Genomic DNA, 22,690 nt, shown 5'->3' on the forward strand with positions numbered 1-22,690 from the left:
AATGAATGGTTTCATCAGAGGGGCCTTAACTCAGTGTCGGCCCTTGGGGGCTGCAGCTGTCGGAGCCTCTGAGGGAAGGGAGACTCTCCTCGGCTCCCCAAAGCGGTAGCAAGGAGCAGTGGTTGAAGACTCAGCAGCACCAAGGCCAGGCTGTGTGACCTTGGACTGCTTTCTTACCCTTTCTGTGTCTGTGTTCTTGTTTGTTAAAATGGGCATAGTACCTACCTCATAGGTTATGGTGAGATTAAATGAGTTCATTCACATCACGTACTTCAAACAGTACCAGGTAAATAAAGGTCCATTTATGTTAGGTACTACTATTATCTTCGGTTTCATCACTGTTATTGATTAGAGGTGGACGTACTGGGACACTCACGGAGCTTCAGCCTCCGAGCCCCTCCCCTGTACCTCCAGGGTGAAGTTAGTTTTGCTGGCAGCTAGCTGGGGAGGGCACTAGGTTGCCATCCGGAGCATTTCTGTGTAAGCATTTCTGGTAACTGTTTAAGGGGGTCTGGATTCCTAAGCCTCTAGGAATTGGTTGTCATTTCTTTTCTCATTCTAACTATGTATTCGTAATTTTATGTATATTTCTAAAGAAACCTCCAAACTAGTGTAAGCTTCAGGCCCTGCCAACCTGGACCACCCCTTATTTCTGTTACCCTTATTGTATTTCCAGGGCTGGCCCTGCCGGCCACTGTGCAGCCCCAGCGGGAGGGTGGCCTGGGCCTCGGGGCAGGAGGGGCCTAACTTCTCTCCCTGTAGATAGCCCAGGCATGCGCAGCCCTGCCTCTGAACACCCCAAACTTCAGTCCACACCCCGTAACCCAGGTTGAGGGAGCCCTGAGGAAGGCAGGCAGGAAAATGGGACCCTCATGGCAGGTTTCTGGAAGGAGAACCCAGATGTACAGGGGTCCCTGACCCTGTGCTGTAGTGTGGAACCCTGTCCCCTCGCTCTTCCCCCCTCCCCCACCCTGTGTGTGCCCCAGTGGGCAGGCATAAGGGGCTGTTGGGGCCGTGGGAAGCAGGTTGCTGAGTTGGAACAGTTGTCCCTGAGCTGTCACCAGGGTTGCTGGCTATGTGCCAAGCCCCGGTTTAGTGCTGTGTGTAGGCCCATGGTGGCCCCTGCCCTCAGAGATCGAGGTATCAGGAACCACAAGATTCACTCCTGGAAGGGCGAGGAGTGGGCAGGGGGTGGTGGTATTAGGCCCCTTTGCTTTGATATATCAGGGAGAGGAGTCAAGACAGGGGTGAGAGCCGGACACTCGGGGAGGGCGTCCTGGAGGACGGCTCTTGGCTGGGTAGGCCCCTGGAGGAGTGGGAGACTCGGGCCCTGGTGCCTTCACTGGCAGCAGCGCCTCTTCCCCCAGGGCTCTGACAGGGACATTTATAACTCACAGCTGTGCCGTCCTGGGCCCAACTGACTGTGGTAAACCGATCTGGCTTCAGGAAGTCTCCTCCTGAGGCCACTCCCCACCCCGACCCCACACTCTCCTTCACCTCCTGACACCCACATCCTGTTCTCCGCAGGAGGGGCAGGCAGCTAGGGCATGGGGCCAGGGGCCCAGCCGGGGTCTCCAGCTCATGGGCAGAGCAGTAGAAATTAGAGAGGCTCAGTGAGGCCTGAGACCTGTGAGGATGACCTCTGGGATCACCAGGGTCTACCCCTCAAGGCACACCCAGGGAGACCCAGGCCCCCCCAAGAGCCCACAGGAGTCAAGGACCAAGAACTCAGATTGTGACGGGTACATTCTGGGCTTCCAAATTGAACTAAAGAAGGAATTACACTTCTAGCCCCTGCTGACCAACTCCAGCCCCGGGAAGCGTCATGGAAAGGGGCGAAGCGTCATGGAAAGGGGCGACGGGAGCCAGGGGCTTCAGAGAAGGCTGGAAAAAGATGCCGCTTTGGACCCTGGGCCTCTGCATAGCCTGCAGCCCTGCCTCGGGACACCCTGTCCTGGGACCAAATTCCTCACGAGGCCTTGTGCCCGTTTGCCTAGATTCTCAAAGCAGAGTTCACGTTTGGGGAAAAGGGTGGTCTTGCCCAGTGCTGGGAAGATAGGACAGTATCAGAAGCACCCAGCACTCCACTACTCTGACCCCCTTACCTCCCTTGGCCTTATTTGCTAACTGATTCTCAGGTCCTGTTAACCAACCAACATCCCCATAGGACCGTCTTTCTCCTTTCATACACGAAGAGGAGAGTGAATTTGCCAAAACTTGGCCTACATTACTCTGGTAACTTGTGACAAGATTCCAAAATTAGTACCNAGATGCTGTGTCAGATGCTAAGTACTTGACATATGTCATTTAATCTTCATGACAACCATACGCAAGGTCCTTCTGTAAAATCTATGTTCCAGATAGGGAAACTGAGGCACAGAGGGTCACAGTCTGAAAGTAGTAGAATTGAAAAGCAGAACTCAGACTCAGCCCTACCAGGGTGACCAGCCATTTGGGTTTGCCTGGGACTGTCCCGATATTAGCACTGGAAGTTCCACGTCCCAGAAGCCTCTCGGTTCCAGGCCCACCAGGACAGTTGCCATGCTAGCCCCATCTAAGTCCTCCGCCCCACTCCTGAGCCCATGGCCACCCCGATCCCCTTCTGCACTCCGGGGCTGGCTGCTGCTCTCTGGGCTGGGCCCACTTCCACACCTTATAGATCCCTCTTCCAGCCCCATCATCCTTGCCCACCCCCGAGGCCTGGCTTCAGTGTCCCCATCTCTTTGCCCTCCCCTCTGCCAGCTGGAGGGGCATGGGTCACGCCTGGTGGGTCCTGGGCTGCTCTCAACAGCCCTCAGTCTCCCCATTTGCACCTCTGCTCCTGGGTTTCTAGAGCCGCTCTGGAAAACACTTCTTTAAAGAGGGAAGGCGGAGTGTGCCTCCACCCCTAGTCCGGCCCAGGCAGCCGGGAGAGATTGCACTGGCCCTTCCGGTGCATTGACGAGAGCACTGCTGACAAAGGAGAAAGGTCAGCAGGGGGACAGAGTGGACTTGGTGGTGGCCTGCTGGCCATCAGTGCCCTCCCCCAAGTCAGGGCTTCCTGGGGGGAGGGGCCCAGTGCTTTTTGGGGTCCTGCTCAATTTATATTGACTCAGGCAGCCTCTGGGTCAACAAAACTGCTGGGGAGACCCCTGAGTTGCCCTGGACACCTCTTTCTCCCTCACCCCCATATCTGACGGTTGAGTCAGTCTCCTTAACCACCTCTGGCTCTATGTGCCCCTTGCGTCCACACCCTCTGCTGGCATTCAGGTCTCGCTGTCCTCTTCCGTCTCAATGCCTGAATCCTTCCCAGTCCTCTGTTGCCCTCCCCGGCTTCCCACTGTCACCAGAAATAAAGTCCAAACTCTGAGGCTGACTTGAAGGCCCTCTTGAGCTCAGTGAGGCTGCCCAAAGCTGCCAGTCCTCCCCCAGGGCTTAGTCTGCCATCCCTACCCTCAGACAAGGGCTGAGCCTCTCCTGGCCTTCTCTCCCTGCCTGGGCACCTCAGACATTCCCCAGACATGCCTTTCAAGGACCTGGCCCACCGTCTTTCTCACCCAGGCTGCAGCATCAAGCCCCCTGTGACCAGGATGCCAGCCTGATACACTGACACTCTGTGCCATTCCTCAGACTCCTCCTTGAACTGCCCAGTACAGCTTTCAGTTCCCAGAGGGGCAGGCGGGAGCCATCTGTCTCTCCAGCTCACAGGGAGCCCAAGCCCCCCTGAGAGCAGGAGAGGCAGTGGTTGGTGTACAGGCTCTGGGGTTTGACCCTGGCTTTATCACTTATTAACTGTGTGACATCAGGCAGTCACTTACCCTCTCTGAGCCTCGGCGGCGTCATTGGTGAAATGGGGGTAATAATAGTTCCTTCTTCACAGGATGGTGAGATTCAATGAAATGGCACATGTTCACTGTTTCCAGGGTCCTGAAACATTTTAAGGATCAATAAAGNTGTTTTATGTGTCTCTCCACCCTCTCCCACCCCACCCTGGATTTCCCTTTCTCTGTCCTTATTGTACCCCATGTTCTTCCCTTCCCCACATTTTCCCCCCTCATTTCTCTACCTCGTCCCCCTCCACCCTAGAGACTTCACAGAAGCCACATGCAGGGGCTGCTCCGTGTGCCTGGTACGGAGGGTGAGAAGGGGGGCTGGCTGGGCGGGCATCCCCGGAGACGCAGGGCCTGGCCCTCGGAAACATGATCACGAGCTCTGTGATGATGGGCCTAGCCCTGTGCTGGGAGCCTGCCCCTGGTACGGCACAAACTGGTTAAGAACATGGACACTAGAGGTGGACTCTCTGGGTACAGATCCTGGTCCACCTCTTACTAGCTGTAAAATGAGGTGACAACGTTACCATAGGGTCGTGATGAGGACTTAATGAGATTACATAGGAAGAAGGGCTGAGCAGGTGGCCTCGTAGAAATGAGTTTTTATTCAAGAACTCTTAGGTGTGCCCCTCATTTCTTTGTGGATTTCCTGCAGTGGATTGCTATACTGCTGGGGTGCTGGGGGCCAGGCTGGTGGCCAGGGCAGAAGGGAAGCCAGCTGCAGGCCCTCACAGAGCCGGCAGCAGTGGTACTCCTGGACCCTTCCTATCAAGAGATAGGGCCCCCTTCTGCCTTAGTGGGCCGGTCCCAGGGCTGTGATGACAGGCCTGCCATTCTGGGCGAGCATCCGAGGCACAGACCACCCCCCAAAGCTAAAAGAATCCTCAGCACCGTCAGACCTTTCAGCAGACCAAAGGCAGAGCTGCTCCTGCCAAGTTGGACTAGACACCCCCTTCCCCACCCTTTCTCAGGCCCTGCACGCCCCCAGGGCTGCGCCATGGAGTCCAGCTGCAAAACTGCTGCTCTGGGTACAAGGCCCTGAAAGGTCTGTCTCTGCCTCACTCAGAGCCTCCTCCCTGAGCCTCCTCTCCCCTCCTGCCCCACATCCAAGCTCTGGGCTCTGAGTGTCTCCCTGCCAGCAAAGCGTTTGGTCAGAGCGGCTGGGCAGCCGCAGTTTTCCAGCAGGCGTCTGCCCTCTGGGTTGGGTGAGCAGAAGGAAATCACCAGACAGAGGGCAAGGAGGCGAGAGCTCCTCCCCTCCTCCACCCTTCTCTCCCCAGTCCACTCGCTTCCCATCTAACATGTCCCTGGCGCGTCCAGGAAACAGAAAACAAGTGTTTGGAGAAGACATTCTTCTGGGTGAGGAAAGGCAGGCCTGTCACTTGTCCTTCAGAGACACGAAACCTGAGCTGGCCCAGTCCCTCCCCTGCTGGGCCACATGACCACCTGACCTGCTGAGAGTGGCTGCTGTGTGTGTGTGTGTGTCTGTGTGTGTGTGGTGTGTGTGTGTGTGTGTGTGTGTGTGTGTGTCCCTGGTCTAGGAAATCTTAGCCAGTCACGTGGACTCTTTCCCTGTTTGTCTAAGTAAGCAGTTTAGGCCAGCTGCAGCCAGGCAGTTAAGACATGGAGCCAGGGGAGGGGGCCATACTGGCGTGGACGGTGAACATAAAGATCACTAAGGACAGAGGGCAGCCCTGACCTGGGTCCTGCAGTTCTTGGGCCTCTGAATGTGGTGGGAGGAATCCTGGCCTGGGAATGGCCCTGCTCTGATCCCCTGCCCTCCCTGGACCTCCCTACCTCCGTCTGTCAAGAAGAGGTATTGGACTTGCCAACTACAGAGAACGCTCCAAGCCCTGAAACAGAGAGGGCAGGCATCCTCTGTCTAGGAGGAGCTCGAAGAGGCAGCGCCCTGGCCAGGGAGAGGGTCACATGTGGACACGGCCACTGTCTGTCATATCCCCTCAGCAGGAGGGCCTAAGCTAGGCCTTCCCACATGCATCTAGCAAGCCACTGATTAATTCAACAGCTTTAGCATCTACTGTGTGCCAGGAACTGGGCTGGGCCGGGGAGTAGAGTTGCCAGAACACAGACCTTCCGTGACCTCTATGCACACCCCCATACCTGTGACATAACTTCCTCGCGATGAATAGGAAGGCACATTTTTCGTAAAGACGCTGTGCTGTCATCATGAGGCAGCCATGTCCACCCCTCCTCCCACCCCCCACTGCCATTCCAGGAGGGTAAAACCCCAGAGCTGGGCAGGGGACAACAGGCAAGGTGAGAAATGTCACCGAGTCCTTGTGAACTGAGCAGCTGCGGTGAAGGTCCCCTTCCTCCAGAGAGAGGAGAGCCGGTTACTTGTCCTTCCAAAGTAGATGTGGGCAGAGTGCAAAGGCCCTGAGCCCTAGACAACTGGGGGCCTTCTCCAAGCCTTCCTGGGCAGCCGAGCCTCAGGGGGATCCCCTTGAGCAGGGCCTCCCCCTAGGTTTCCCTGGCCTGCGTGGCATGGCTTAGCCATAGAGGGCCCAGTACCCCTGGGGCCTGGAGACGGGAGGGCCATAGTCACCTTTGGGAGCCATGCTTCTGAGAGCCCAACTGCGTTTATGTGTCTGTATGTCCCCCTTTCTCTCTGCATCTGCCCTCTCTCCATCTTTGATAAACATTTCCTGAAAAGCCATGTCTGTGCCACGCCTGTGCTCAGTAAAAGAAAGACACATCCCTGGCCCTGGAGATGCTCACTGCCAAGTCGGCACCAAGCACCATCTCAGGGTGGGCCGAGGGCCCAGGCTAAGGTGAGGCCCAGGGGAGAAGCAGCCACCGGGTGGGGAATAAGGGTGCAGTGGACCCCACAGGCTGCCCTAGTTCTGGGGAAGCTTAGGCATACTTTTCCCCAGATAGCCTGATGGCTGAGCACACCAGGTGCCCAGGATGAGGGGCATAGAGAGCTGGCATCAGTGCCACACAGAACATTGAAAGGTCTTGTCTCTCTTGTGATAGGATTTGGGGATGTTCAACCTGGAAGGGTCCCATGGGCTCATGAGCTCAAGGCTGTTACAGCTAGGAAACTCCCATATAGGAAAGTGATGGAGCTAGGCTGGCCAGTGACAAAGCTGGTGACACAGGCCAGCCATCCTGCCACCCAGGCCTGTGTGTCCCTGGCCTTGGCTTGCATGCCCCTAGGGTCAGGAAGTTCACTATTGCACATGGTTGTCTTAGAAACTCTTCCTGATAACTTGTGCCCTGGCCGCCCACCAGGGCTGAAGTTTGGCTTCTGTTTTCCACTTTCTTCACCTCAGGCCCACAGACCTTGGGCCTTTAGCCTCCCTGACTAAGTCCCTCCCAAGATTTGCTCCCTCCAGGGGGAGCTCAGCCTGGGTCCACAGACAGCCCCATTGGGGCCTGTTTGATTGGACTAGTATAGACAAGTGCCCGCGCTGGACAGCCCCACCTTCCCAGCAGAACCCCCTGGGGCCATGGGGGACTGCTGCGGATTTGGCTGGTGGTCTTCATAGGGAGGTCCCTGAGCTGCCCGTGGTACAGGCAGGAGACCTGGATCCCAGCTGTGTCCCTGTCCCTGGGGTGACCTCAGGCAAGGCCAGCTCATTCAGCCCCAAACTACCTCCCATCCTGGCTTCTCCTCAACACGGAGGTCCGAGAGGCTTTCGTCCATGGTGGGCCCGCAGGCAGCTGAAAAGGTCCTCCTTTTTTTTTCTGGCCTGTGTGCTTTCTAAGGTGCCTGTTTGCCGAGCAACCCTAAGAGAGACCTGGGCCGCCGAGGCCTCCCATAGCCTATGCCCTGGGAAACAGGGCGGGGCTGAGGGCCTCTTCAAACCTGTCCCCGTCCCTGGGCCAGGCCACCAACCTCTCCACTCCCAGCACACCCCACTGGTGGACAGGTGAGCCCCCAGCTCCAGAGGCACAGAGGATGGTTGGGTTCACCTGGAGACCACGGGTGGCCCCATAGCCTCTGGGCCGAGCTCCGTCTCCCCCAGACTCCTGGCGCTTTCATCCAGGAATGCAAAGCTGGGCTGGGCTGAAGGGGTTGTGCCTGTGGTTTCACATCGCATTGTCTCCGGCACCGGGGCTGCACCGCCCAGCTAGGAGGCCACAGCCCTGTAGGAAGTGCCACACTGCCCCTCACCTTTGACCACTAGAAAGGTCTGCCTTTGCGGCCTGAAGTTTGTCCTGCTTCAGCTTCTCCCCTTGTCCTGGGTCCCTTTGGCATGGCTCAGAAATGATTGCTCTGCCCAGAGTAAGGGAAGACGGTGACCCGATACCCAGGGAGGGGCTGATCACTGCTCAGCTCTGTCTGAAGTTGTGAGCTCCTAGGGGAAAAAATCCCAATGATACTTGTGTCGAGGCCTCTGACTGGAAAACAAATGGCTGAAGGTCTAGAGGTCAGAGGCCAAAGGCCACTGAGCAGGCCAGGCCAGCTTGCCCACTCCTGCTCCAAAAAACTTCGGTGCTTCTGAGAAGGCCTCCGTGGGGACCTTCCTCTCTCCTGGGCTGGGTGGGGCCTGTGGGACAGGAAGCCAGGGCGGGTCTGGAGGATGGGACACAGGGTGGCCTGACTCTGAGCCAGGGATGAGGTGAAACCCAATGCTGCCTGGCCTCAGGGCCACAGCCAACACAGGTCACTTGGCCTCCGTGAGTGGACACCACCCCCACAACAGGAAACCCTGCCCAGGCACCCCTGTGTCCCACCCCATGTTCCTGAGGGTGGCGCTCCCACTGTTTCCCGTGGGAGCTGCTGCCAGGAATCATGCCCTCTTGAGAGAGGAAGCTGGAGCCGAGCTCTGGGGCTGCCCTGCCTCTGACCTGTTCTGACCCCCTCCAGTCAGTGGAAGCTCTGGGCCCACACCCATCCCTCACCCCACACATGCTGATGACTTATCTTCTCCCAGACAGTCAGTCACCTTTAGGGGCCTGGAAAGAGAAACCTCATCGTGGGGCTAGGCCTGGAAGCCCGGAGACGGGGGCTTTGGTCTAGGATCTACTGCCAGCTTTCTGGTGCCCTTAGGCAAATCACTCAACCACTCTAGGCCTCATCTGTAGAAAGAAAGAGGAGAGGAAGAAGCCCTGCCTGGCTGTGAGTATCCCATGAGATACAGCGTTTGGGGATAGGATGATTTTATACCCTTTAAGGACAGCCAGGTTTGAGAGTAACTGCCCAGACCCCCCGCCCGTATCCCAGACATCTTTGTCTCCATCCCAGCCAAGAGCACTTTGTTTACAATGATCCCCAAGCAGAGAGAGGGACACTGGTGGCTGCCAGTGTCCCCGTGGGGGATGGGGTGATGCTGGCATGGCCTCTCTCTGGGTCATCCCATTCCTGACAACACGGGGGCAAAACTGGATGCTTGCCTGGGAGGGAGCCCTCCCTCCTCCCAGGAGCGTGGAGGTAGAGCATTGGAGATCCCAATGCTCAGCTTAGGCAGGTGGGCCAGGTTAGTGGCCTGCGGGCCTGAAGCCAGGAGGAGTCATGCCCAGGGGCATGGTCTCCCACCACTGTCTCGTCCCCCTCCTCCTCCCTCCCGGTAGGCACTCTGAGGCCTTGGGTTTTCTTTTGGTTTTGGTGTTGAGCCTAAGCTGCAGCGAGGAACAGGGTAATGATAGTAAGAGCGCCATAGCACCCTGTGGAGGGGCTGCTCTAATACTTTGTCTGCAGAAGTTCATGGTCACCGCAGCAACTCTGTGATGTCACTACTCCTGGTGTCACCCTTTCCAGAGGAGGAAATTGAGGCACAGAGAGGTGAATCGACCTGTTCAAGATGGTTACACTGGGCTTTGCACCAGGCAGCTGGCCCCAGAGTCTGTGCTTCTGGCCACCACACTGCGCTGCTTCTCTGACCCATGACACCTTCCCCAGCCAAACCCAGCTCGGTATCAGCGGGGTTTGCAGCCCAGGATATTAACTGTTTCCGAAAGGGGGCCGAAGGGAGGGTCAGGACGCTGAGGTGGGCAGACCCCAGTCACCATGACATTGGATGGGTTAATACAGATTCAGGGCCATCCTGAGCTTGTGGACCAGCTGAAAGCTTGTAAGCAACAGGGGAGCCCTTAGGTCCCAGCAGCCTAAGCTCCTCCCCATGCTGTGGTGACAGCTCAGCCTCCAGTAGCCTTGGACACATCACCCCTTTGAGCCTCAGCTTCTGCATCTGTATTATGGACCTTTCAAAGCCAGCATCATAAGAATCTGTGAGGAATCCTTGTGATTCTGAAAACAGTATCTGACCCCCTGTGTCCCCTCAGTGGGTGTTAATTTCCTTCCTAGTGGTTCAGGCCTCAGGGACTGAGGGCATTCCCTGCATCAGGGTTAATGTGAGCAGGAGTGCAGAGGTCGAAGTCCAGAAATGTGTAGGGGAAGGTTACAGATTGGAATCAGGCTAGGGCTTTGAATATGAGGCTAAAGAGTTAGAATTGGATCTCATAGATAGTGGGAGCAATTGAAGGTTCTTGGACCGAGGAGTGATGCCTTCTCAGGGAGAGGAGCTGGCAGCAGGGAAGCCGGGCATACTCATCCAGTTGTGGGGCCTGGAGTCAAGAGGGGTCACGTGACCAAGAAAGTTGGCCCCGGGTGGGTCAGTGCTAGTGGAGCTCGGCAGGCCTCGGTTTTCCTCCTGTAGACTGGTGGGCCACAGGGCGGATAGCTAGCACAGGCTGGGAGCGTCTGGGCACTGCAGGGGTTAGCACCAATGCGGCTTCCTCTGCGTGTCCCCGACTCCTCCCTGCTCGAGGTTGTCTGGGTTTCCCACCCAGCCCTGGGTGAGGTCCCACTTCTTCTTCCTCCCTCTGTGGCTTTCTGGTCCTGAATGGGAGGGGACTTCCATGGCTGCAGTGGGGTGTGAGCCAGGGTGGGGACATTGGCGGTGGGTAGAGTCACGGGACGGGTGGCCGTGAGTCAGGAATTGCTGGGCCTGTGTGTCATCTGGCTGCGCGCTGCTCTGGTGTGCCTCAGCTCTCCCACCCACATCTGCGCCTGTGGCTGCGCTGCGGGGGTGACGGTGCTTTGTTTCCAAGAGCTTAAAGCCCAGGACACACAAGTCAGGGGACTGGACTCCAGGTCCCAGGCTTCCTCAACATGCTAGGACACCTTGGGCATGTCTCCTCCTTCCATGAGTTACAGTTTCCCCACTGGAGTGAGGGTGGGGCTGGCCAGGGGCTCTCAGCCCTTGGCTACACGTGATTAGCGAGGGCAGCTTTGAAAGGGAGCCCACTCAGACCAGTTAAATCAGACCCCTGGGGCAGGGCCTGCAGTCCCCTGGAAAACCTCTGGTCTGGATGACCTCTGAGGGGCTGCTCTCCACCCTCCCCATCCCCCACCCCCACCCAGGAGGCAGCACTGTGGACCAGCCCATGGATCCTGGAGCCCATGGCTTGCACTTAGTCCAGCTTTGCCACTTTCTAACACTTGGCAAGTGACTTCATGCCTCTCAGTCTCAGTTTCCTCATCTCTGAGATGGGGATAACATTACTACTTTATAGAACTGTTGTGGAGACTAAATGGGTTAACCATATAAAGTGTCTGTTAGAGCCAGGCCTGGTGTGGATGTAGTAAGCCCCGTGCAAGTGTCAGCTGCTGTGTTCTCTGATCTAAATCTATTTCCACCCCTCCTGTCGCTGCTCATTCATTCATTAAACAAACATCCTGGGGGCTTATACCTGAAAGCCCTGTGCTAGGTGCTGCTGACAACAGGCAAATAGATACCCACCCGGGTCTGGCCTTGACCCCTCCTTTTAGCCCATCAGGGGTCTAGTCCCAGCAGACAGACTCTGTGGTCCCCAGGGATGATGGGCAGTGGGAGGGAGCTCCCCCGAGAATCTCACTGAGTTGCTGGGCTGAGGGACCCCTCTTTCTGAGAGAACACAGGGAAAACCCAGACTAAAGGGAGAAAGAGGGGCACCCTCGGCTGGTCCCGACAGCCTAGGCTCGGAAGCACCTGGGGAAGCCCCCTGTGCCTCCTGGCGGGGACCCTGGGACGCACTCTTGGTGTGTGATGGCTCAGACAGGGCTGGAACCTGAGCTGCCCAGGAAGGCAAGGAGCCAAGGCCAACAGTGTATGGAGTAGAACAGGGGACCTCCTCACAGCCCATCGCCAGGCGTGGCCACAGCCTCAGTCTCCTAGAGTCCTTCTGGCCACCTAGGGATTAGGCAGGCATAATTCCTCCCACTTCACAGACAGAGCCATGGAGACTTCAGGAGATAGGGTGTCACTTGCCCAGGTCAGGGAGGGTGAGAGGCAAAGGCCTAGAACCTACCTCCATGTAAGCGAAATCCGGTGGGGACTGTTGAGCTCCCCTGGGCAACTACGTGGGTGGAGCGTCTTGGGGCAGGTGGCAGCATGCGGAGTAACACATCCTGCAACCCCCTTCTTCCCCGGCTTTTCCACCAGATACCCTGCAGCCACCACTGGGCTATCCTTGGGGGGAGGACTGGCTTTCCTACAAACAGCAAGCAGTCCTGTGGCCTCGCTCCTCCGAGGGCCAGGGGTTGGTCCACACACTTGCCCCCAGTTAGACCTTCTGCCTCCCCATTGCACTGTTGAGTAAACTGAGGCCGGGAGAGGCACAGGGACTTGGCTAAGGCCATGCGGCTCACAAGCAGCAGGACCAGGATTTCTTCCAGGCCCGGGTGACGTTAGTGCCGTGCTCAGATCCACCCCCTCCTGCTAGCAAGAACAGTGCTTGCCTTTGTCCAGCATTTGTAAATCTGGGCCTCGGCCATCGCCAAAGACTGGCCTGGCCCCCACGGGTGGCCAGAATCCCAAAGGGATGCCTATTTGGAGAGGGCGACTGCCAGGAGGCTGGCCCCTGGCCCAGGAAGGGGGTCATCAGGAACACTTGGTGCTAGGCAGTTTGTGTGTGCCGTTGGGAGTGCCCGTGCCCTTTAGCTTCTTGACTGTCCTGCCTGTCTCTTCAAGGGGCGGGCGCACAGGGCCTGGAGTCCAGGCTGTCCCGTGGAGTTGACCGCTAATGGTGCTACTCAGCCCTGTACCAATCATGGGCGTGGGCGTCAGCTCAGCCAATCCTCCAGCCAGTGTAGCCCCAGATGAAGAAACAGACCTAGAGGGACAGGTGCCTTGCCCTTCAGTCCAACCTCCAACACCAGAGCTGACCTGAGTTCTCATCCTGACCTTGGGCCCATCCGCCCTTCTCCAGACTTACGTCCCCTTCCTCTATAAGGTGGCAGGCTTGGACTCAGGACCTCTAAGGACTCTTCTGAGAGCCTCTGCCAGGCTCCGTTAATGCTGCAGGGGTTTGGGATTGGGGGTAGGGATAAGGGGTGCTTCTTCAGGGAGTCCTCAGATGGACAGTGCAGAGCCAGGTGACAGGTGCCAGGCCACCACAAGCAGAGTGAGCAGAGGTCAGAGGCAAAGCTCCTAAGAGGAGGCCGTTGGCAGAAAATTCAGTTTTGATCATGAGCATTGGGAGTCGCAAATGCCGAGGTGGGTATGAGAGGCCCTGGTTTGGCCAACCTCAGCCGAGTGCCCCTCTGGGCAAAACCCTGCCCCCAGGCTAGGGGGAGGCTAAGACCCATGGGGCCTGATGAGGTGATGGGTGTGGAAAGGAGCACCAGGTACAGAGCTTGCCCCTGGAGGGTGCTCAGCACCTTGGCCCTCCTGTGGGAAGGGGTTGGGGGCCCCTCTGGAATGTAAGCATGAAGAGCCGTACTATGCACCTTTAATCCATGTGGTGGATTAGAGGAGAAATTGATTCGCCCTTGATGAGAGGAGAAATTGTTCATTCGATGACTTGGGGAGAGGGGAGACCCTTCCCTCTTCCTCGAGTGTGAGTGGGCCGCAAGCCAGAGCCAAAGGCCTCTGGCTGTTAGGAGGTGTAGACTGGGGCAGGCTTCCCGCTCCCGCCCCCTTTCCCAGGTGGGAGTCTGATGCAGACTCACAGGAAAGGAGAGCCAGTTCCTAACTAGGGCCTGAGTTCGAGTCCTGATGCCAGTCCTTACTGCTGTGTGAACTTGGAATATGTCCCTTCCTGTCTCTGGTCTCATTTGCCTGTTTGCACAAGCCCAATACCAAGGGGCAAAGGTGGCGTGGTGGGGGTAAGGTATACATGTGTGCAGTGTGAGCTGAGCACCTCTGAGAGACAGAATGGGAGGGCATCATTCCTTGGGCCTGGGCAGTGCCCACCGAGTGAGCAAGCACTCGCGGGTCTGACAGGGTCTCTGGAGCAGGCATCACTCCACGTGACCTTGAAAACACGGCAGATCAGGATTGGGCATGGGGTGAAGCCTTGGAGGGGCTCCACGGATGTGTCTGCATATGCCCAGGGGTGCTGTGCCCCATCCCGCGAGTGCAGCTGTCCCCTGCTCACTGATGCCACCTGTAATTCTTCAGCCCACAGCTTTTCTCCTGCCAAGCCTCTGGACCTTTGCCCAGGAGGGGTGCCCTTCTGCCTGAGAGACTCTGCCCAAGAAAATGATGTCCCTGACCCCCATTTTGCTTCCAGGCCGAGCTGGGCACTCCAGCGCTGTCCTAGAATTACCCATCACCTGGGTCGCACCCACCTTGCATTAGACAGTGTGCCAACACCCTTGGGAAGCACACAGTCTTGGCACCCGTACAGGTTGGCCTTTGGCCCTGCCTTCCCTCCCCTCACCCACCCACCACCAGCTCCTTTCTTCTCTTTCTTTTCCTCCTCTGGCAGATAGTAGGCACTGTCATTAGTCATTGAAAGAAGGAAATGGATGGATGGATGGATGGATGGAGTGAGTGAGTGAGCAAACAAATGAAAGTGCAACCCCCTAGAAGTCAGTTTTTGTTTTGTTTTTGTTTTTTAAAGATTTTATTGCGGGTCCGGCTGAATGGCGCGTTGGTTAAGAGCTGGCTTGGGACGCAAGCTCTGAGCAGCAGGGCCCCGGTTCGGATCCCACATGAGGGCCAGTGACACTGCCCTCTACAGCTAAGATGGTGAACAACAGCTCAACCTGGAGCTGGGCTGCCATGAGTCGCCGGTGACAGCGTAGGCTGCAGACCCTGCTGCAGTGGGCTGCCATAAGCTACCATGTGTGGCCGGCAGCCGATGTGAGCTGCCAAGAGCCGCTGTGAATGGCCGTCCAGAGGCCAGAGACTGATCTGCCTCACCCAGGAAGAGCCCAATGATAATACCAACATGGGCCAGTGAAGCAACGTCCTCCACAACTAGACTGAACAACAAAAGGACAGCAACTTGTCTATTCCCCTCCCCCAATTCCCCAATAAAATCTTTAAAAAAAAAATTTTATTGGGGAATTGGGGGAGGGGAGCATACAAGTTGCTGTGCTTTTTGTTCTTCAGTCTAGTTATGGACGATGTTGCTTCACTGGCCCATGTTGGCATTATCATTGCGCTCTTCCCGGGTGAGGTCACCCGCCACTGGACAGCCTCTCACAGCGGCTCTTGGCAGCTCACAACGGCTGCCAGCCACTCACGGTAGCTTACAGGAGCCCACTGCAGCCTATGCCGTTGCTGGTGACTCACGGCAGCCCAGCTCCAGGTTGAGCCGTTGTTCACCATTTTAGCTGTAGAGGGCAGTGTCACTGGCCCTCATATGTGTGATCCGAACCGGGGCCCTGCTGCTCAGAGCTGGCGTCCCAAGCCAACTCTTAACGAACGCGCCACTCGGCCAGCCCTAGAAGTCAGTTTTTAGCCACCATTTTCAAAATGAAGAAACTGGGTTTTAGAGATGTTAGGTGCGTGGAGAGGACAGTTTTGGGAGCCCCCACCATTCCCCAACACCTGCTCTCTCGATCCCTCCAGTGCCAGGGTGTGGGCCATGTTTGCAGTGGCCTTTTCCTGTCTGCTGGAGCTTTTTCCACATGGCGGCATCCCTGAGAAGCCAGCTACAGACTTCCCTGGCCTGGCATTTCTGCATTCCCAGCAGGGTAGCCGAACCCTGCTGGTCTTCCTTTCCACAGCCACTTGTGAAGATTCCAGAGGAGAGAGGGAGTGGGAAGCCGAGCGTCGTGTATCAGGGTCCTGGGCCCGGACACACCAGGCTTCCCTGGGCCCGGGCCTGGGCAGGCTGACAGAACAGCTCCAGATATTCTCAGAGGACGTGAAGACAGATGGGATTATTGAACCAAGGGCATTTGACGATTCTCAGGCAGCCCTGCCCAGGAGGTCCTCTCAAACCCAAACAGCCAACTCAGTGGGGCTGCTTTCTTATCTGTTCCTTGAAGCCACCTGTAGCTACTGTTCTTTGGTGGAAACACTCAAGATTTCAGCCCTCCCCTGAGCAGTCAAGGCCACCCACGCCCCTGCGCTCAACTCCACTCACCTGGAGTAAGTATGACAGAGGTCACAGCTGAAGACATAATCAGGTACCCCATTTTGATTATGCAAGGAGAAAGAAAGGAATACCATAAAATATTCTGAAAGTTCAGAAAAAGGAAAGATCACTTGGCAGGAGGCTATGAGGGAAGGCAGCCTGGAGGAGGTGGTCCTTTGGGCATTGATGGATAAACAGGGTTCTAATGGGCAGAATAGGTAATGCAGAGCTGTTGAAAGTGCAGTTTGGGGTGAGACAGCGCACGGTCTACCACGTCCAGCTCCATGACCTCTGGTCTCTGCTGGGCAGTTTCTTTATCTGTAAAGTGGACTGTATAGCTCCCTGGCGACAGGATTATGCTAAGGGTAGAGTGAGCCAACGAGAGCTGCTGGGGTTGAGGAGGAAGATCCCTGGCAGGTGGGAGAATCTGCCGTGTGTGTGGCAAGCTGAGTGGCTCACTGCATGGATACGTGTGTGAGAGAGTGAGTGAGTGAGTGTGTGTGTGTGTGTGTGTGTGTGTGTGTGTGTGTGTGTGTGTGTGTGAGAGAGAGAGAGAGAGAGAGAGAGATTAGCTGCAGGTGTGAAGAGCTGAGCCCTGATGGAGCCCTGCTGCAGGCTCAGAGGCAGCATTAGAGCACACTACACCACACTAGAGCAGTGCAGCCCCCTCCCCCAGTGGCCGCTGCCCTACTCTATAAGATCAGCCTGGAGCCTCCCCGAGTGGGTGAGTAGCTAGAGGGAGAATGCGAAGGTGTCCTTTTTCCTCCTGGTCAGTGGGCCTGGCTTCCATCCAGACCGAGGACCCTAGGTCTGGCTCTCCTCTCCCTACCCCTCCCTGTGTGCCTCCCCCACAAGCCCCTAGCGTGGTGAGGTCAGGGAACATGTATTCCAGGAATGTGGGAGGCGGGGCAGCCAGCCGATCTGGATAACCATCGGGGTAAATATTTGCCTTGCTCCTGGAGCCAGCGCTGGCTGCCAGGGAAGGACAGGGGCCTAGTCCCAGGGTCATGTAAGGGAAGGCTTTCCTGCATGGGTCGCAGGTGGGGGAACCCGTGTCACCCCAGAGAGCCTGGGGGCTGGGTCTGAGGCCACCCTTCCTGTGCAAGGCTGGAGACAGAGCTCCTGGCTGTTTGACCCCTGACCAGCAGGTATTTGGCTCATCTATAAAATGGGGGTAGGAAGAGCTGCCAGTCCAGCTCAGCTAGGAGGGTCAGCACGGAACGAGCTGGTTCAAGTCAGTTCCGCCAGTGGAGTGACAGGTTAGACCCAGTTTGGGTGGGTGCTCACATGACTATGATTCTGGCCCCCACTTGGCCACTTATGACCTTGAGCAGTCACCCCTCCCCCAAACTTCACCTGTTACCATTCACTTACTCTGTGCTGTGGCACCTGTATCTACACACCCCATGCCTCACTGAGCCCTCACAGCCACTAGGGCACAGGAGTATGATTTTGCAGCAGGTGATAGGAGCCCTGAGCTCCAGCTCAGAGGTGCCATCAGTGCACCCCTGCCCTCAGACCACACTGGGGCAGTCCAACCCTCAGTGGCCTGTGGGTAGGTCAGTGCTCTGGCCCTACAGGGCAACCTGGAGCCAGTGTGAGGTGGGTGAGTAGCAGGAGGAGCAATTAGTCCCTGTTTAGAGCAGAGATGGAGGCTCAGAGGTGCCAGCGGCTTGCTCAAGTTCACCCAGCAGTAAAGAGCAAGCAGGGATTCAAACCCAGCTCTACCCAGCCTTTCCCTCGACCTCACCACTGAGGACAAGGCCAGGGCTCCGGCCCAGAATGTGGGCTCCCAACCCTTGGCAGCTTTAGGGAACAGCTAGTCACTTAGCCGCAGGCTATAGCCACAGGCACAGAGCCTTCACGGGGCCCCACATCTTGGACGCCCTGTGGCACAGGCACCTCTGTCCTCCCAAGAATCCAGGACCAGCCCTGCATCTCTCCAGGCCAGCCCCAGCCCCAGTCAGCCTAGCCTGGTGCCTCCACCCAAGCCCACACCCAGGTCCTGCCAGGGGATCCTGAGAGGAGGAGGGAATGGGAAGGTGGGTGTGGTTGGGAAAACCCATCTGGGACAGTCCCCATCCCAAGTGACCTCTGCTGCGCCCCAGACCCAGCCTTGCCACTCTCCAGCTACAACACCTCCGGCAACCCTATCCTCCCTCAGAGCTCTGTGCCCTGCCCTGTAAAGTGGGCACCCGTTACTGCCTGCCTTGCCCTAGGAACTCCAGGCACACACAGAGCGAAAGCATGGTTCAGCCTGCGGTCTGCACGCTGCCCCTCCCTGTCCTTGCAGTCAGAAGCTGCCCTGCAGTCAGGGCCTCACCCCTCTACCCACCCCCAGAGTGAGAGTCCTGAGCTGAGGATACCCACGCGAGCCCTCTGGGCAGTGCGGCACCATCCCACCTACCCCCTACTCGGCCCTGAGTCTCAGGCTACACCCCACCCCGTTACACCAAGTGCCTTTTAAGCAGAGAACACTTCCTGCGGTGTATGTGCATTGTTTATGGCTGAGGTCTGGTCAGGCTGGGAGCAGGCATGGTGACACCTCGTCCATCCCACCTGTTCTTCTCCCGGCCTCACCAGGTAGTCAAGCCCACACAAGCTGGGAGCCTCACCTAAGGACACCCAGGGGTGGGGGTGGATGATATTGCCTCTGTGTTCACAGCTCCACCTGGGCCTGAGCTCACCACCTCCACTCCAGCCTGACTGGGCAGCCGGTGTGAGGGGGTGCCCAGCACGGTGACGGGAGCCTGGGTGCCCAGCACTGTCTGGTTCTGAGCAGGACTGTAGAGCAGCTCCGACGCTGTGTGTGGGCTCCCTGGCTGGTGTCCTGGTGGTAGGCAGAGTATGAGGGGAGGCAGACCACCTGCCTATGCCCTGGCTCTGTTCTTACTCCTTTTTGCTCCTTATTACCTGTGTGACCTTAGGAAGTTGTGGGACCTCTCTGGGCCTTATGGGGAAATTAGGAATGCTAGCTTAGTTTCTACCTCATAGCATTTCACTAATGGTGATGGAAATATCCCAGGCAGAACTCTCTGTCTTTCCCAGATGGGGGTCCAATTCAGGCCCATAGGAAAGGGGGTCAGTTCCCCACCGGTGCCCGAGCTCATATCCTGGTGCCTCCGGCGTGGTGCCCTCACTCCATAACCTTGGCCAGGTCTCTTCCCCCTCTCTGGTCTGTTTGTCCCTTTGCACAGTCCCACTGCAAAGAACTGGGGTGGCTGGGGGCAGCAAGGTACACGTGTGCTGTGAGCCACAGCACCTCAGAGAGACAGGAGGGGCGGGCGTCGTTCCTTGGGGCCTGGACGACGCTCACGGAGTGAGCGAGTACTTTCCGGCTCTGGCTTCTGTCTCAGCTGCCAAAATAATTACTTTCTCTTTGTCAGCGAGTCTGTGGGCCAGCTCGCCTTTGGGAAAGGCCTGCGCTGCGGGCGGTAGGGAAGCAGGAGGCCGATTCTAATTCTCCTCCAGCCACTGACTTGCTGCGTGACCCCGGGATAGGGACAATTGCTGCCCCTCTCCAGGCCTCAGTTTCTTCCTCTCTGAAATGGGAGAGTCGGAGTCCATGAACCAAAGGGCCAGCTGCAACCCCTCCGGCAACCCTGTCCTCCCTCAGAGCTCAGTGCCCTGCTCTGCGAAGCGGGCACCCGTCACTGCCCTGCCAGGGCTGGAGTCAGGATGCAGAGTCATCTTCTTCCCTGTGCTAGGGCGGGCACGGCAGCTGGCTCTGGGAGCTGGGACTCAGAGTCCCAGCATACCATAGAGCTCAGCACCAGCCCCTGCCAGGTAATTTATGCTTCAGCTGATATGCCCAGAAAGCTGCCTGCGTGTCCTGCGCTGGCATACCTTATAGAGTCTGTACAACTTTGAGGGAGGTCCCCATGTCATCCCTACACCCCCTCCCACAGGTGAGGAAACTGAGGCACAGAGAGGTTTAAGAAATTGCCCAAAGCCACACACTTGGTAAGAGGAGGAAAGCAGGACTTGAACCAGATTGTTTTTATTACTGAGCCCACATCTCCAGTGCCAGGCTGTCCATGGTGCCTCTTACCGAGGGGGCACTCATTCTCTCCCTGGGAGCCCCACCTGCTGCACAGTGAGGTGGGGCCTAGGTCTAAGGCCTCCACTAGTCCCCGGCACATGCGGGAGCCCACGTGTAGCGAGTTGTGTATGTTCCCTCTCCCACTGTTGGCCATGGGCCTCATTCCAAGCTGCGCTCAGCCCTGCGCTCAGTCAGGTTTCCCATTTCTGAAGGAGAGCACCAGCACAGGGAGCATGGTGATTGCCCAGAGCCGCCCAGCAGGGCACCTTCACAGACAGGACTCAAACCTGGGTCTCTGCGGTTCCCACCCTGCAGTCAGGCCTTCGGATCTGCTCCTCCTGGATTGCCAGGGAGCCCTGTGGACCATGGGAGGGGGCAGAGTACTGGTGGCCTGCTGAGAAGATGGGCCAGCTGGATCCCACCCAGCAAGGATAATGCTCCCACCACTTCCCCAAAGCCCAGGCCACTGCGGGGTGGGGCGTCCATGCTGTTTTCCTCCCTCTCTTACCCCTACGTACCCGTGCACCCGCCGCTCCTGCTCCCTCTGCTCTGAGCACCACTGCCTCTGGCCTGGACCTCTGCAGCAGCCTCCCCACTGGTCTCCCTGCCTCCTCCTGTCCCCTCTAAACCCTTCTTCCCCAGCAGCCATGGAGAGCTTCTCAAACTAGAACTAAGGTTCTGTCCTTCAGCTGCTCAGACCTCCCTGTGACCCCCACCCACCTTCTCAACAACTGGCCTTGCCTCCTGATCCCCACTCACCCCACTCCATCACCCCTCCCTCCCTGCGCCTACCTCACCACCCACTCTCAAGTCCTCCACTGGACCAGGCTTTTCCCCTCTCTTGGTATCCTTACATGTGCTGTTCCCTCTGCCTGAAATACTGTTCCGTGCATCCTGGCGTGCCTCTCTCTGGGTCATCCTTCAGTTTTACTTCCCCCAAACAGCCCCTGTGAACCTTGAGTCTGTGCTGCATAGCCCCGTACTCATTATTTCTGGCAGACATGACTTTTAATTATGTAGTGTTTGAGTCTTTGCTCATTATCGGGGTTCCCACAAGGGCAAGGAACAGCTCAGGGTGTTTGTTAAATGTTCCTTGAGTGAATGAATGAGCGTCAAATGCCTCTGTCACCATATATCCTTAAATCCTCCCCAAACCCTGGGAGATTTGTGATCCCTTTTGACCGGTGGAAAAACAAACCCAGAGAGGACAGGGGCGTATCCACAATCACATAGCCAGTAACTGTCAGATAAGGGTGTCAGGGGGGATTGGGGATGGCCGGCAGTAAACTTTCTAGCAGGTGAGTGGGTGAGCTGTGGCCACATGCTCAGTTAGTTTCAGGGCCCTTGCCATGAGTGGACTCGCTGACCACCCCTTCTCCTTGCAGTGGGATGGAGCTGGAGTGAGGCGGAGGCACCGCGAGCTGCTGACTGGCACGTGGGACTCTGGTGATTCTTGGGTCACTGAGGTAGGTGTGCAGCTAGGCTGGCAGGGGGTAGCTTGGCCTGGATGCTTGGGGAAGGGCCACTTGTGTCCTGAGTGAGAGACAGGTACTAGTCCCAGCACACTGCGCCTTTGCTGGGGCCTTAGCCCTCATGGGTGGGATTGGGTGCCGCCACCCTTGCTGAGACCTGTCAGCCCCACTCCCCCCAAAAGGACCCACAGGGGGCTCTTAAGCCTGGCCTTTTTCTAGAGTGGCTGCCAGGGCAGGGGGTAGAGGATTGCACTCAGGGAGAGGGCCAGGCTTAGTGTCCCTAGCTCTGGCTGAGCAGCCCTGTCTATACCACTCTGAACCCCATGGCGTGTGGGCCTCTTTCACTGAGTAGCATGACAGCCTAGATGAGCAGGGAGTAGCCTAGGTGAGCAGAGAGGCCTGTTCGTTGAGATGGGTGCCGCGGCTGCCCCACTCTCTTCTCTCGCACGAACACACTGAGGTGCGCACATGAGCCCTCGCCTATTTCTGGGCTCTGGGGTCGGAGGGCCTGCATTGAAATCCTGGCTCTGCTGCTTGTCCACCATGATCTTGTGTGGCTCCTCTGTGCCTCAGTTTACCTGTCTCTAAAAGAAGGGTTGGGATCGCAGCACCTGTCCCCACAGGTGTTCTGGCACACCTGGTATACAGTAAGCACTCAGCATTTTGATATGTCAGCATTTTCCTCAAGGATGCTGGGACCCTTCGTCCTGCACGCTTCACGTCCTGCTGTCGCCTCCTCCCTGAGGACCCACCAATGCCAGGATGGACACAAACTGCTTGTCCAGCCTGAGGAGAGGGTTTGGGCCTCTCAGGGAACTCCTGAGTGCAGCTGGAGCCAGGAGCTTCCTGGGCAGGCCTCTAGCCTGGACCTCAGGGCGTCATCACTGAACAGCATTGCAGGGTGGATCACACTTGGCCCTGTGCCAGAGGGTGACCCGTTTGATCCCTTTTGTGGCTCCCAACCCAGACATGAGAGGCCTGCGCAAAGATGCTGACTGGGGCCAGTCTTTTGTCCCAGGGCTCTGGGGCCCACCTGGGAGAGCCAGAGCCTGCCCTGGTGTGAGACCTTGCCGAATCTGTCTCCCTGCTGCCCGCCGCTTCTC

The 22,690-nt window shown here is 57.3% G+C and overlaps 1 protein-coding gene across 6 annotated transcripts in view; it reads left to right on the forward strand.

Moving 5' to 3' along the window:
* ZMIZ1 (zinc finger MIZ-type containing 1) overlaps positions 1–22,690 on the forward strand; it is a 233,806-nt gene that overhangs the window by 67,738 nt on the left and 143,378 nt on the right. For 4 of the 6 annotated variants that reach the window (XM_019626021.1, XM_019626027.1, XM_019626025.1 and 1 more), the window contains one exon: positions 21,501–21,581. The exons of the other annotated variants lie outside the window; for them this stretch is intronic. The gene's annotated coding sequence lies outside the window, so the exon portion shown is untranslated. The remainder of the gene's footprint in view (positions 1–21,500; positions 21,582–22,690) is intronic. 6 annotated transcript variants of the gene reach the window in all.

This window comes from Hipposideros armiger, unplaced genomic scaffold (genome assembly GCF_001890085.2).
Source record: "Hipposideros armiger isolate ML-2016 unplaced genomic scaffold, ASM189008v1 scaffold_652, whole genome shotgun sequence".
In the NCBI taxonomy this organism is placed as follows: Eukaryota; Metazoa; Chordata; class Mammalia; order Chiroptera; family Hipposideridae; genus Hipposideros; species Hipposideros armiger.